This window comes from Elgaria multicarinata, chromosome 8, assembly GCF_023053635.1.
Source record: "Elgaria multicarinata webbii isolate HBS135686 ecotype San Diego chromosome 8, rElgMul1.1.pri, whole genome shotgun sequence".
Classification (NCBI taxonomy): Eukaryota; Metazoa; Chordata; class Lepidosauria; order Squamata; family Anguidae; genus Elgaria; species Elgaria multicarinata.
Window position 1 is genome coordinate 14914182 of NC_086178.1, and position 12355 is coordinate 14926536.

Sequence of the window (12355 nt, forward strand, 5' to 3'; positions counted from 1 at the left end):
GGAGGTGCAGATCAAGTGAGTTTGTATGAGAGTTCGCAAATACTGAATTCCTCAAGCATCCCTATTCCTCAGTGCCATATTCCTGCTCACAGTTTCTTCTTCCAGAATTAGTCACAGTCACATGGGTAGTCCCATCCAATTTTATTTAATTTATTTATTTATTTATTTAATTTATATACCACCCCATAGCCGACGCTCTCTGAGCGGTTTACAAAAGTTAAAAACAGTGAACATTAAAAAAGTTATACAAAATTTAAAACCATCAAAAAATATAAAAACAACAGTATAAAACAGTATCCATTTTAAACAATAACAGTTCTGGGGTCCATTAAAAAAACACCTTAGCATATGTTGTTAAATGCTGTTAAATGCGTGGGAGAAGAGAAAGGTCTTGACCTGGCGTTGAAAAGATAACAATGTTGGCGCCAGGTGAGCCTCATCGGGGAGATCATTCCATAATTGGGGGGCTGCCACTGAAAAGGCCCTCTCCTTTGTTGCCATCCTCCGAGCTTCCCTCGGAGTAGGCACTCAGAGGAGGACCTTGGATGTGGAGCGCAGTGTACGGGTAGGTTCATGTCGGGAGAGGCGTTCCGTCAGGTATTGTGGTCCCAAGCCATGGTCCCAATCAGGAATCATGTAGGAAATGAGAAGGCATCACAACAACATATCTGATATTATTATTTATTTATATAGCACCATCAATGTACATATGGTGACATCATATGATTACATCATTGGTGTCTGTAAATAAAATCATAACCATTTACCAATCAGATTTGGCTATGTATTGATTTCACTGACAGGATTTGACAGTAAAGGAAAGGGATGACAGTCCGTTCATTTCTGGGCACAGGCTCTGTGTGCAAGGGAAAAGATCATCTCATAAGAAATTATTAACTAATTATACATTATTTTGAGAAATTAATACTTGCAAATGATTCACTAAATAAAAGAATAAGCAGCAGTTTAAGGATTGCTGCAAAAGTTGCAGCACAAAGGCAGATGCTTTAGGTTTTCACCTGAATCTATTCCATGAAGTCTTTATAAAGATTGCATAGAATTAGTAGAATGATCATGGCCCAAGTTCAAAGCCGGTTTAACTTACTGTAACCCTGAAGGCTAAGGGAACCAAGATGAAGAACATACGTTAATGCAAAAGAAATTAACTGTTGCTGTAGTGTCTTAAGGAGCAATTTAGCCAGTGGGTAACTTTTTGCTACAAGAATTTCTTTTCTGAAGGTTCCCCCCCCCCGCCCTTTATTATTATGTTAGAGGTTATTTTTAACAAAAGAAAATGGAAATGGATTACAGCTTTACGATCTTTTTTTTTTTTTTTTGCTTTAGGGTGTTTCGAAAGTGCACACTTGGGCACCGAATAACTCAAGGAACACTTGAAGATGAGTGTATCAATTCCCCGAGGAATCATAAATTCACATTAGATTTTTAAGAGCCAGAAGGGACCATTAATGATTAGCCTCTGACATTATATGGCAGACAGCATTTTTCTTAGGATTTGCTATATTAAACTCTGAACCTCCTGGCTGTATTCAAAATTATCTTAAAAACAAACAAACTCTCCCGTGGGTCTTCTTACGATCTCTTCTGTGTTTCTCTGATCAAGCAGTCGTGAAATGCAGAACACTAAAGGATGGTGGGACTCTATCCCATCCTGCCCCCTTGCTTCCATTTCCTGCAGTGTGCCCCCAGGAAGCAGCACAAAATTCTCCAGTGGAAGAGCATTCCTATTGCCAAGGGAATGGTATTATCTGGAATACCATTCTCTTCATTTTTGGAGGATTGGACAATATACATAACCAATGATACATAACCATGGAAATGATATCACTCCTGAAGTCAGCTGTGGCCATCAGGTCTCTTCATCAAAAGAATTATAAACCCTTCTGGGCTGCACTGGTTATTTGGGCTTTCGGAGTAAGAGATTAGTGTCCCATCACTTCTTTCCCCAAGAGTATTAGCTGGCTAAGGTGGGGGACAGAAATTAGTGAGATTTTTGCTTGGTTCGTTTTTTTGTATACGAATTACTTCATAAATGGGATAGAAAAATACTGAATTTGGGAGAAAGCAAAACTGGGAGATTCATCCATCCAGGCCCAGGGCTCAGCTCTTCCCAATCTAGGTTTGAATACCTGTCTATTCAGCCATGTTTGTACTACTCAGTTAGGGCTTCCACCTCTTTGTTCTGACAGCTCCTCATCTTTAACAGCTACAGGTACAGGCAGGTACATTATAGTCCTCTCCATGGTGGTATTAGCTGGACTGATTTAATTTGGCCAATGCAGATGGGTTAGAATTTCATTTCAATTTGTTTTTGTTAAGAATTTGCCCAAATCCACAAATTTATTTATATTCCAGATGGAATAAAATATTGAGGGTTTTTTTAAACAACAACAACAACAACAACAACAACAACAACAAATGTGGGAGGAAATGAAACTGGAAGATTCATCCATCCCTATGTATCATATGAGGAGCTGTGATTGGCTGCATCCCTCTGGTGGTTTTGGTGACAAACTGGGTTTTTGGCTCTGTCCAATGTGTGAAATACATTGCACAGTGTGAAACACGTGACCTCTTTTGGGAGGAGCTACCCATTGAGCAGAAACATTGGTGAGTGTGATCCTGAGCCTCTTCTGAACAGCTATAAAACCAGGGTGAATGTATGATTAGAAGTCACGTGTGGGAGGAGGTGATGGAACAAGCTCAGTGGTCGAGTACTTTGCATGCAGAAGGTCCCAGCATCAGTGCCTAGCATCTCCAGTTGAAAGGATCAGGTATAGCAGGTCGATGGGAAACACCTCTGGCCGAGATTGTGGGCAGCCTTTGCCAGCCAGAGAAGATCATATTGAGTTAGCTGGACAAAGAGCCTGATCTGTTCTAAGGTGGCTTCCTAGGTTCGTAACCATTTGCCACACTTGGCTGACAGGCTTCAAATTGCGCACCCACACTCACAACTTTGCTGTTTGGTGGAGAGCTGGGTATTTACACCCAGAACTCTACCAAGCTCATTAACAATTTCAAGCAGGTATACAGATCTCTGTCTCCACAACGACCCTCTTCCTTCTGTATTTTCCTCAAAGCACCTCATATTCACTATTACCAGAGTTGGATCATTGGCCTGGCCTTGTATTTCTAACATAAAACTAACTGTATGGAGAGGGGAGTGAAATGCAGAGGAATTGAAAGAATCACTGAAAGTTACCCAAACTCATCCTGTAACAAGATGATCCTTATAGAATCATAGAATAGCAGAGTTGGAAGGGGCCATGTTATGAGAAGATCCTTCTTCTCATAACATTCATAACTACAACGTTGCATTACAAATGGTGTTGAGAAGGCCTGATTTTGCTACAGGCCCTGCCTTACTTCTAGTATATATTTTTACTCTTTGCAAGTGACTGTGACAGCCAGCTGTGGACAAGGGCCCCACTCATCCCAGCCACCATGCCAGGTTGGCTGAACAGCAGATGCACCCCTGCTGAGTCCTGGACCTGTGATTGTAATGAGTCCAGACATCTCCAAACTGTGACTTACACCATTAACAAATCCCCTTCCACTCCTGTCCAGTCCCCCACTGAAGGCAAGTGGGAACTCCCAAATAAACAAGCACATTGCTTTCGCGTCTTCTGATCGTCACACGCACATAATAGCATGCCCCATTTGATCATGTTAATTGAGTGGCATTTTTTTTATCCTCCTAACGGAATCAGAGCAATCCATGCAATGGACTCTTGTGCTCATGCATTCACCTCTGCAAAGAACCCTTCAAGAACTCTCAAGCCATTCACGTAATTCATTCTGCATTTGTCATTGTTTCTAAAGAGGCATCCGCAATCAATGTTTTTTTCCTAGGCTATGTCTCTGGAACATCACAACCTGCCTGGTGACTCCCATAAAGATTCTCCTTCTAGGTTTTGTTGCTGAGATGTGCACATCTGCATAAGAGGCTGACACACATCCTTTCTCAGATGCCAGCATCAAATTGTGAGGTTTACTGCAGGAATAAAGGCAGGTCTATTGCAATTGTCAAGACCCATGGACAGCCACCAACCCTGTCATTATTCAGGAAGCAGTTTGCCTCCTCCTTGGTTTACCTCCTTTGAACAAAAAGTCATATTCCCACAGACACTTTTCTACTTTTTAGTACTGCCCTGGCTTCCCTCTGCTTAGCTGTAACGTGTAGTGGTGGCCACCCATTTGGATTGCTTTAAAAGGGGGTTGGATAAATTCTTGGCTCCACCTCTCAGTTTTAGCGGAATAGCCCTGACTGCTTTTGTCGTGGGTTTTTTTGGTTCTCTTACGTCTATTCCAAAGAACGTTTGTGGTGTGTCCCCCACCCCCGCCAGTGAGGTCGTTGCTGTTCGCCACAAGTTCCGGGCTCAGCGAACAGCCAATCAGCTGTGAGGGGTGTGTGCATGCGTATTGGAGGTGTGCGGGAGTGGACCTGCCCACCACTGCCACATGTTTGGGATGGTTATTGGCGTGTTTTGGCACTGTGTGTGTGGGTGTTAATACAAACATTTCTCTGCACAGGAGTGCATATTTGACGGAGTTCCTATCCCCCCATGTGTTGCTGCGCGTCTGCACTTGTGTGCATGCCTCATGAGTCATTAAAAAAGTCTCTGCCCCGTAGCCACGTCAACTATCCAGCACCACCCACTTCTGCTGATCCACATGCACCAGCGCTGCAGCAGGGCACACATGCTCCCACAATGGCACTCCTGAAATTGCAGTACACATCAGTGCCCTGTGAGTGTCAATCACAGACACGGGGAACATTTTGAAGCATCCCTCTTCCATGCCGAAATGCCTGCAGGTGTAGATTAGCCCTTCGGCAGTACTCTTGCCAGGGAGCAAGCAACACTATATATGGAATGGACTGTTGCAACAGCCATTTCCTCTGAGATCGGCCATGATCCAGAAACTCAGAAGAAGCAGAGTAACAGCTGGAACATCTGAGGTCTGGGGTGAGTGGGGGAACGCTACCCTCTAATATCCAGTATCAGAGGAAATAAGCCTGTACACACCAGTTGCTGGGGAACATTGGTGGGTGGGTACTGTTGCACCCGTGTCCTGCTTGTGGGTCCCTGGTTAACAGCTGGTTGGCCACTGTGAGAACAGAGTGTTGGACTAGATGAAGCCTCCTCCCCCGCCCTGTTTTTTTATTTTTAATGTTTAGATGCGAACCTTCTCATCTAAAGATTAAAAAATAAAAACTGGAGGAAAGGAATGGGACAGCCAGAGCGAGCTTAGATGAAGGAGAGCCAGCTGCCCTGTTCCTCCCCTCTCTTCAGTTCTGTCAACAGCAGCGGCAGCAGCAACTCCGATTTGGCACTCCTTCCCATGCAGATGCTGGGGAGTGCCAATTCGGGAGCCTGGGGCCTTGGTGTGCAGACCTGAGGCTGTCAAGACAGGGGCCAGGTCAGACTTCTCTAGGAATGGGCACAGCTGGTGCACTAGCTTTAACTGTGCAAATGCACTCCTGGCCACCACTGAAACCTGGGCATCCAGGCTCAGGGAGTATGCCCAAGCTGCAAGCCTGTGTCTTCAGGGGGAGTGTAAGTCCCTTCCAGCACAAGCTGAATCCCTATTCCCTGCATTCACCAGGAGCACCTTTGCCTTATTAACTGATCATGATGAGCTCACTGGTATGCTTTAAGGTAGATATCTGCAATGAGCAGGGGGGGTGGACTCGATGGCCTTATAGGCAGGGCCGGTGCCAGGCTATTTTGCGCCCTAGGCAAGGTGAGCTGCTTTCACCCCCTCACCCCCCACCCCCACCCCAACGTACCCCTCCACCCCACGTAGGCGGAGACAGGTGGGGATGGAGGCTGCGTTACCTTTCCCTCGCCAGAAATCAGGACGTGCGTCCCAGCTTGGCTTCGGCTGGGCGGGATGCTGCGGTGGGGCAGGTGGGTGGCTCCATGTTCTGATGTCCGGCGTGCGCCGGAAGTCAGAATGTGGAGCCGTCCGTTCACCCCTCCCCCAGCATCCCAGCTTGGCTTTGGCTGGGCGGGCTCAGCCGAAGCCAAGCCGGGAGGTGGGGGGGGGGCAAACGTGGAGCCGTCTGTTCCCCCTCCCCAGTATCTCATCTTGGCTTTGGCTGGGCGTCTGCCCAGCTGAAGCCAAGCCAAGCCAGGGACGCTGGGGTGGGGGGTGGAAGGGCGGCTTCGGAATGGCTCACCTGGAAGCTGCCCTCACTCGGCCAGAGCGGCTCTGGGGGTGGGAGGGCGACTTCCGGGCATGGCGTTTGGCGCCCCCCCTTACCTTGGCACTCTAGGCAGCTGCCTGACTGGCCTCTATAGCAGCGCCGGCCCTGCTTATAGGCCCCTTCAACTCTACTATTCTATGATTCTATGGAAGGGCCCATCATCCAAAGTTAAACTTATGTTGGCATGCAGAAGGTCCCAGTTTCAGTTCCCAGCATTCCCAGTTGAAAGTAGGGAGAGGTGAATCTGGCAACCTTGATCTCATTCAGGTTCTCAATTTTGCTCCACTAGCCTCATTTCCTCCTGGTTCTACATGAGTTGTGTGTTTTTTCCCTGCAGAGAAATTTGTACATATTTTTCGCCTTTTTTGGAATTGTGCACTTTTTTGTACATATGCAGCCACTGCCTAAAGTATGTTTGTGCATATTTTAGAAATGTACGGCTTTTACATAGAATTATGGAAAACATAGGTGGATGGATAAAGAGATTTCGTTCCGGCGGCCCATAAATTAAACTGAATTAAATTGAATTTAAGTGGAATTAAATCAAATCAATCAATGTTAAACATCCTTTATCCAAGCTTGAATATATAAATATATTCCGAATGTACAGATGTGATGTATTATTTAACCCCCCTGTAACCAGAACTTTGAAACACTAAAAAGAAAAAAGAAAGAAAGAAATGTATGCCTTTTCATTGTGCATTTTCAAATGTGTGCATCTTGGCAAGTGTTATTTTTGTATCGCAAACTTAAAAACGTAAGGATTTCCAACCGCAAAATGCATTTGAATCCAGGAAATGTGAATTGGATAACCTCAGATTAAAATGTGAAGCCAACAAATTTCTCACCCATCTCTGGTCGGGGAAAGCCTACTGCCTTTTGAGTACTGCTGCTATTCAGAGGAGATAGAATTGGGCTAGATGGACCAATTTCTTGACTCAATTTAAGGGAGACCCATGTAGTTGCACGCCATTTTAATCAGTAACAGTGAACAATAGGTCAAATTACATTCAATTTGTGGTTACAGAATGGTGCTACCCATTTCTCTACAATTCCATATCTCATTAAGTAACATCTGGGGGGGGGGAATCTATTTGTTATGTCCCTCCTCCCCCACCCCTCACCACCCGACATATTTATCACTCCAGAAGAGGAGAAAAATAGCTTTGCTACCACAACCTTGGTTGTATATATCAGATGCATTTTATACATATTCATCCTCATAACTTGACAGATGGGAGGAATCTTGCAGTCATTGCTGCAAGCAGACAAAAGGGCCGTTGGCTCTGTGCTGCACGTGCCGTTTTACAAGGCAAAATATCACCCACTTCTATTGATGATTATATAGTTCCATCCATCTGTCTGCCACTGAAGGTTGTAAGAGTGAGATACAGCTCACACCGTCTTCATAAACAAAAGTGGATTGTACTGTCAGTCGTTAGACACGCCAACTAATTGGAGCTGTCGACAGACACAATATTCTGTGTCAACAGCTCTGGTAACAGTTTGAAACAGCAATGATATGTTGGGTGATGGCGAAGTTGACACATATGTCGCTAATAGCTTGCTAGGAAATCTGACATAGCCAGAAAGGAATGACTCAAAGGTGGTTCCCAGCCTCTAGCGTTGCTGTTCAAGACTCCATTCCCAAGTCTCCGTGGGACCAAGGGAGAGGAGAAGGAACAGGGTGGGATGAAGAGAGACAACAGGGAGCAGGATTCACGTACAAAGTTGTGTACTTCCCACATCATGTTTGCCTGTTGACAACTTAATTTTATATTCCTCCTGCTTAACTTTAAAATGAAGCTTGGCTTCAGCTGATTTCCTGCCTCGATCAGAATGGAGAGGCGGGTAAGAAATAAAATTTATTATTATTATTATTATTATTATTATTATTATTATTATTATTATTATTATTTCCAACTGTTCTGGAGCACTAATAAAAAGGAAGAATATAATAATTGCTTGTTTGCTGAGCTGGAACTTGGATAACGTACTTGCCTTGGTTCACATTTTAACAGGGATGGCTGTTTACCTGTCTTTAATTGTCTAACTGATACACACTCCCCCCAACCCAACCCAACCACACATAGTTCTCTATGGAAATTATCCAGGGCTGTCACCATACATGTAGAACTTTATCAGGGGTGGGGAAAAACCCTAAAAGAAAAAATAGTCAGAGGTTGCACTTAGTGGTTACTAAGTGTGATGATGATGATGATGATGATAAAAATTGGCCATATTTCAATCTTATTGATTTCAGTGGGCGTACAAGGGCTAGCTCCAGGTTTTTGGTGGTCTTTGGGCAAGACACCCTCAATGGGCCCCTTCCCTCAATTGGTTTACTTTCTCATCACCATTGTCACTATCACGAGATGTAGTGATGGCCACCATTTTGGATGGCTTTATAAGGGGGTTGGATAAATTCTTGGAGGAGAAGGCTACTAATCCTTATGGACATGTGATACCTCCAGTAACAGAGGCAGGAAGCCTATATTCCCCAGTGGCTGGGGAACATGGGGTGCTGCTGTTGCACCGTGGGTCCCTGGTTGTGGGTCCCTGGTCGACAGCTGGTTGGCCACTGTGGGAACAGAGTGCTGGACTAGCTGGACCCTTGGTCTGATCCAGCAGGGCTCCTCTCATATTCTTAACTCATTCACATCATTGTTTCCACTTGCTTGCTTGACAGGCTGAGAGCAGTAGGCCATGGCATCTACTGCTCCTCCTTCTCACCAGCACCCGTCTGGGCCGGAGCAAGAGGCAGAGGAACAGGCAGGTTGCAATGGTGAAGAGCATGAGCTATTTCAGGGGTTACTTGTAAGCGAACACCTGCTGGGGTGTGGGTTCCCAACAATGCCAATCATTGATGCTGGCCCTGGGCTTATGCCAACCTAATCCAGTTCTGGATTGTAGCCAATGCCAATTCCTGACATGACTGCACCTATGGAAACCACCCAAACTGACTAATCTGGCAACCTTTTAAAGCATCATTTTAAATCCAGTTGAGCAACAAGGCCAAGAGAGCTGCCAGAGGTGTCCCATCTTGTACTGGCAAAAGATAGTCAGTGCTATCAGCCAGAAGCACCACAGCACTAAAGGGTGTGAGAGATTATTAGATACAGGGACTGCGGACAGATATTATAAAAGCTGTCGAGGAGGAGGGTGGGCAGAATGGGGATCACGTAGGATGGCATCACGACAATATGTCTGGTATGGTGACATCATACGATTGCATCATTGGTGTCAATTAATAAAATCATAACCAATCAGATTTGACTACGCATGGAACTCAATTTCAGAGAAGCCCTTGGGAACCGGATTCCAGTAGTGGGCAGGGCCAGAGGCAAATGTGGCAGGGTGGAAGCAAAGGGGCCAAAAATACACAGAATACCACTGCACTGTAGTTTAAAGCTCTTATTGCAAGTAACCAAGCTATTGGGTGGGATTTCCACCTTTTAGAATAGAGAGTAAAACTGGACAAAAGCTGGGAAACTACCATCAGTGGTTGGGAGGAAGGGGGTGTGGCCTAGGGAAGGGGTGTGGTCTGGGGAAGGGGGTGGCTGGGGAAGGGGTGTGGTCTGGGGAAGGGGGTGTGGCCAGGAAAGCGGTGTGTGGCTGGTGGAAGGGGGTGTGGCAAGGGGAAGGGGTGTGGTGCAGGGGAAGGGGTGTGGCCAGGGGAAGAGTGTGTGACATCTGGTGAACCATGGAGGGGTCCATTTGGCCTAAGATTCTACACTACTGGATTAGGTCTTGGTTTTCCTTTTAATGGTCAAAGACCAGGGCCTATTCTACACCAAGCAGGATATTCCATTATGAAAGCGGTATGAAAGTGGTATATAAAAGGCAGGAGCCACACTACTGCTTTATAGCAATATTGAGGCGCACTGACAACTGTTGGGGCTCTTTGACACATACCATATAGACCAGCGGTTCTCAACCTGTGGGTCGGGACCCCTTTGGGGGTCGAATGACCCTTTCACAGGGGTCGCCTAAGACCATCGGAAAACACATATTTCCGATGGTCTTAGGAAAGTGTATTGACTGAACTATGTCATGTATCATCTTTTGTATTATTAAAGCTATTGTTATGCATTATTTTCATTAGCAAACCATCCCATGACAATGGATCGTGTAGAGAAGAATGAAAATAATTTTATGGTTGGGGGTCACCACAACATGAGGAACTGTATTAAAGGGTCGCGGCGTTAGGAAGGTTGAGAACCACTGATATAGACATTTCAGACAGCTATATCCTGTTTGGTGTGGCTCCTGCCTTTAATATACTGCTTTCATACCGCTTTTAGTGTGCAATATTCTGCTTGGTGTAGATTAAGCCCTTGTGTCAAATCATTACGAATGTGGAATAAAAAGCAGGAAATAACAGCGGTATATGGAATGTGGATTGTGCCCCAACAGTTATAGGTGCACTTCAATACCAGTATAAAGCAGTAGTGTAGATCAAGCCTTTGTCCCCATTTCGACGCTCCCAACTAATTTTCCTGGAGTCACCCCTGAATAAAGGACAATAACTTGATAACAAACAGTCTGCATGACTGAGCCACTTTATATAACTGTTTTCTTTCCGGAAGTGTTAGGTCATGAGTCAAGATTATATACATACATACACACATTCACCTTAGGATAGCAATAAAAAGGGACCTAACATGGCCATGCGGGATTTAATGAGCAATCTACCTGTACCTCTTGGTTTCTTTGAGTGTAGCAAGGTTATCATTACACCAACTCAAATGGAATGTGTTAAAAATAATAATAATTGCTTTCTTTAAAATGTGAGGAAATGCCATTAATCATGGTCACCAGCACTGCGCAGCTAGGAGAAAAATCTGTCAAAAGGGTTTTAGGAGAAAGAAAATAAATTAAGAATGTTCTTTTAAAAAAGAAAAAGAAAAAAGAAAAAAATCAGCAGTATATTTCCCCTCCTTCCATATAGCTAGCTAAGGAACAAGTTATTAAACACGCTAACAAGAAATGTGTATAAATAGCCTGACAGCCATTTATTCCAATTGTGAGTTGAGCAGCTGGGCTGATACAGAAATGGACGATAATTTTCAGAAAGCAGGAATCAAGGGCTGGGCACGTGGGGACAGACGCTAAACGATGGTGCCCCCAAACAGCTGCCATGTGGACGCTGCTTTCAGTGACACCTGCTGACAGCTGCCTCTCCATTTGCGTGCAATGGTTCACGTGGTCTGAGGTACTTTTCTCCACACCACCACAGCACCTTGGAAGGGTCTATGGGAGTTTCAACATCGTAGCATTTTGTAAATTGAACCATCGTACAGAAATCTTTCTTACTTATTTGTAGGACACTCTTCAGTAGATGCTCTCTGGAGGACTGCTTGGAATAATTTAACAAACTCATCATGAAAACAGTAAGTCAAAATCACAATCAAAACCAAGACACAGCAGACCAATATAAAACCAAAATGCTGCACCAACAATTAAAAGGTAGAAGTTTTTACCTGCCTCTGGAAAGAAAGCAGCAGACTACATCAAGTGCCTCTCATGGGGAAAGGGATTCCAGAGACAGGGTGCCACAACAAAGAAGGCCCATCTCTCCTGTCTTTACCCACCTCAATTCAGAAGGAAGTAGGACTGTGAGCAGTCTCAGAAGCTCATCTTATTTATCATTTATACCCCAACTTTCATACTCATTTTCCTAGGCTGCCATTGAAAGCAGCATATTATAGCAATCAAATACAATATTAAATATCAAATAAAGCAGCATTTTTTTAAAAAAAAATCAGTCAATAATAAAAATGGCTTCCAGGTTAAAAAATGTTTTCAGATGCAATCTAAAAATGGGAAGGGAGGGAGTTTGTTGGACTTGACCAAGGAAATAATTTCACAGCTGTAGTGCCACCACTGTGAAGGACCCATCCCTGTTTCTCACTAGTCAGATCTTTGCTTCCAGTCAGAACTGCTTCCAAACATTGATTCCGAGTTTGCACTGCCTCCCTCAGGTAACACACTGGGAATAAGAGGTAGAGCTGGTTGTCATCAGCATACTGGTGGTGACACTTCAGCCCAAACCTTTGGATGACCTCGCCCAGTGGTTTCTGAGAATGCACCTCCAGGACAGACTGAAGCCATAGTACCTCTGAA